Below are 4,234 nucleotides of genomic sequence, written 5' to 3'. Positions count from 1 at the left end.
CGCCGCCGTGCGGGGGGAGCTCTGGAGGGCGGCAGCGGGCGGCTGCGAGCTGCGAGCAGAGCGGGCGGCGGCGCGCTGAGGATTTGCTAAAAATAGCACTTCTTGGGGAGGGGTGTGGGGGACGGAGGTGGGAGGAGAGGCTCGGCCGGGAGCCCCGGCTCGGCGGAGGCTGGGCGGGGCTGGGTGGGAAAAGGAGGAAGGACCCTCGGCCCCGGCGCGGCCCGGGCGGGGGAGACCGCGGGGCCGGGAGAAGCGGGCCGGAGAGGACGAGGGGTGCGGGGACACCTGGGCGCGCGGCCGAGGCTTGGGGAAGGACGCGCGGGAGGCAGGAGGGCAGCGAAGGCCTCTTGGGGTGGAGCGGAGGAGAACTTGGGGCTGGACCAGCGATTCGTCCCAGGGGAAAGACCGGGAAGCCTAAAACGACTAGGGGGCTCTGAAGGGAAACATGCCCGCGCCAGGCGTGCGGTGATGGTCAGGCGGCCGGCGCGCACGATCTTTCTGCCGGCCCCTCGGCAGCCGGCGGCCGTGACCGAGGACGGTGCGGGGTAGCAGCCCGGCCGCGCCTTGTTCTCCAGCGCGGGCTCCGGGAGTCCCGGCTGCTCAGGTGCGCACCTCGCAGCGCCAGACCGCCCGCAGCTCCGCGACTTCTTAGGAGGAACGGGGAGCATCGTGGCGCGGTACCTGGAACGTCCCTATATATAGCTTAAAGAATCATTCAAGGGGATTTTAAAAGAAAATGCTACATTTGGGGTTTTTCAAAGGACCAAATGGGAAATGTGAGGAAATATGGTGACCGCTGTTGAAAACATGACTTAGGTTTGCCGCGTTTTAAAGCAGAACTGAGAGCATCATCCTCTCTGAAACCAACCTTGACAGAAGGCAGAGTTAGTAAATCCGAGAACTAACGAGGTGATCCCTTTTGGTGGTTAGTATTTTTACCGTTGGGATTTCTTTTTTTTTTTTTTAACTGCTGTAACTTAAGTCCCTGCAAGTATTGATTGCTTTATAAAGAGTACAACACCAAAAGATGTAAAAAAAAAAAAAAAAAAAAAGGAGAGGGAGTAGAAAGCTAAACACACTTGGCTAATGTTAACAGTTGATTACTCAAAGAGGCTAATATTGATGGTGTACGTGATTTACCTACAAAAGAATTAAAGCTAGTGTCTCTAACGTGTATATTTATGGTTTTCTCCACATTAGCTAAAACACAGCTAGCTCATAGATTATATGGATGGAAAGAACAAGAGAGACCTAACCCAGTGCCCTCATTTTCAGAGGAGAAAGTCAGGATCCAGGGGAGTAACGTGATTTGCCCAAGGCCTCACAGTGGCAACATTCGGATTAAAACTGGACTGTCAATGCCATAACACCAAGATAACTTGGAGGAAAAGAACGGTATGGTGTCTATTAGTTAAATTTAAGAATTCAGCGTTCATAGTAGGATAAAAATGTGAGATTGCTAGATTCAGCCCTTACTTTGCCCTAATCAGGAATTCACACTGCAGAAGTGATCAGCTAGCTTTAAAAGGTCACATTCCCAAAGCTGTTGGTGCTAGAGCTTCTACTAGCTAAACTTTCCACATTAGGTCTTCTTTTGGGTGACATGATAGATCTTAATAATGAGCTCTCATTTCATGAGTGAAATCAATGGTGTTGATTAAAATGCTTTAGAGATACTTCTCATTTATATATGAACCAGGAATAAATAGCTAGTGACCATTAACCCTTTACCTTTCAAAATGGAGTCCTTTAAGAAATGGTCAAACGTCCAGCTCTTTAAAAAATGTTTTAATGATTCTGTTTGCCTACTCTTGACTCTAAGCGAATGATTCTCCCTCTATTGTCTCCCCCTATAAAACTTTCATATAAAGTATAGTTGAAGCACAAAAGGATATATCCCTGGGAGATCATTGGGCATCCAAAACAGAAGTTTGTGTAATAAAAATGGGTATGACAAAATTTGAACTGAAATTTACATTGATCTTCTACAGAGGTGGTACAGGGAGTGGTTGACCTTCATTTATGGGTATCTCTAATTATGTCTACTGCATTTAGGTCATGTCAAAATAGGGAGGTGTCTTCCTCATCATTCTACATATTTGAATGCCAACTTGGAACAAGGTATTTACAGTGTTCTACTGGGGACTCAAATGTTTTAAGATATAATTTATTAGAAAAGATTATAATTTCTCATAAAGGTTTTGATTTGGCTCCCGTACTCTCTGTTTGAACCTATATTGTAGCATTTATGTCACTATATTTTTTCTGGTTTTAGTCTCTCCTCGACTGATGTGTAGGAAGACAGATAACTCATCATTCACATTTTTTGTACTTTTTTAAATGGATTTTACTTTTTGGAACATTTTTTTTTTTTGACAGTTTGCATCCACAGTAAGGAACCGTTTTAAATTTAGAGAGAAATTTAAAAGGTAGTACAGTTGACCCTTAAACAAGACAGGCATTTAGAAATGCCAGCTTCCTGAGAAGTTGAAAATCCACATGTTACTTCCAACTCCCTAAAAACTAAACTATTGATAAGCTACTACTAACCAGAACCCTCACCAAAAACATAAGTAATCAATTAACACATATTTTGTATATTATAGGTGTTATATGCTGTATTCTTACAATGAAGTAAGCTGGAGAAGAGAAAAGTTTACTAAGAAAATCATGAGGAACAGAAAATAAATATTGTTCATGAAGTGGAAGTAGGTCATCATAAAGGTCTTCATCCTTGTGTCTTCATGTTAAGTAGGCTGAGGAGGAGGAAGAGGGGAGGGCTTCATCTTGCTGTCTCGGAGATGGCTGAAGTCAAATGAAAATTCACATATAAATGGACCCTTACAGCTCAAACCCATGTTGTTCAAGGGCCAACTGGGTAGAGAATTCCAGTATACCTCCCCTACACACAATTTTCCCCTATTATTAACATCTTTAGTATGGTCCATTTGTTATAAATGATGAACTGATATTGATATATTATTAATTGAGATCCATAGTTCACTAGATTTCCTTAGTTTTTATGAAATATCCTTTTTCAGGATCCCATTTGGGATACCACATTATATTTAGTGATCATGTCTCCTTAGGCTTCTGGCTGTTCATTTCCTCAAACTCTCCTTGTTTTTGATGACTCTTACATTTCTGAGGAATACTAATCAGATATACTTGAGAATGCCCCCCTTTTGGAATCTGTCTGATGTTCTTCTCATGGCAAGACTGTGGAGTTATGAGTTTGGGGAAGGTAGACTATAAAGAGGTAAAGTTCCATTTTCATCACATTATCTCAAGAGTACCTGCTAGCCACGTGATTTATCACAGTGATGTTGATCCTAATCAATTGGCTGAGCTAGTATTTGTCAGGTTTTACATTGTAAATTTACTCTTTTCCTCCTCCTTCACATTACATTCTTTGAAACAATGACATTGTGTGCAGGCAACACTTAAGGAGTAGAGTTAATGCCCCTGTTTTAGGGCAGATTATCTGTATAACTTATTTGGAATTCTTGTACATTCATTCACTTTTTATCTCCAGGGGTCATCACAGTGGCCTCAACATGGTTCTTAATTCATGTGGAAAGGAAAAATGGGATTAAATAGATTTTTCCCAGAAAAATGATAAGGTCCAGATGTCAGCAAGATGGTGAAATATGACTTTCAGGTGCTTTTCCACCTGCAGAAACATCAATTTGAACAACTATCCATGCACAAAAATATCTTGGTGAGATATAAGGGCACCAGGTGAGAGAATATAGCAACTGGATATAGCATAAAAAAGAAAAGACACATTGAAAGGGGTAGCCATGACAGCCTTACATTACTTGTGTTACCTCTCCCTCAACCCCAGGCAGCATAGCATAGAGAGATATATGCCTCCCTTTGGGGAAAGAGAGGAAAGTGATCACTGGACTTTGCTTTGGATCCCCACAATAGGCTGCCCCAGTAACAGCAGTGCAGGGCAGGCCCCTATACCATAGCCTTTGGGCCAGCACTCTTGGGCTGAGCTTTCGGACCAACCCACACAGGCTTGAACTTTCAGGCCTGCCTTGCAGACTTAGCATGTAGGCCTGGTACAGATGCAGGCCAGCCCTAGGATATGAGGCTTGCTCTAGCACCAGGCCAGTCCCTGCATCTCTACTCATCAGGCCAGCACCCACGGGCCCAGCCTCATATTCAGGCTCCAGGCCTGCTCCAGATTCCAGATTAAACCAGAGCCTGCTTGGCCCAAATAGCC

This window comes from Otolemur garnettii, unplaced genomic scaffold, assembly GCF_000181295.1.
Source record: "Otolemur garnettii isolate 467f Iridium unplaced genomic scaffold, OtoGar3 scaffold00028, whole genome shotgun sequence".
Classification (NCBI taxonomy): domain Eukaryota; kingdom Metazoa; phylum Chordata; class Mammalia; order Primates; family Galagidae; genus Otolemur; species Otolemur garnettii.
This window is presented reverse-complemented; position numbering follows the sequence as displayed.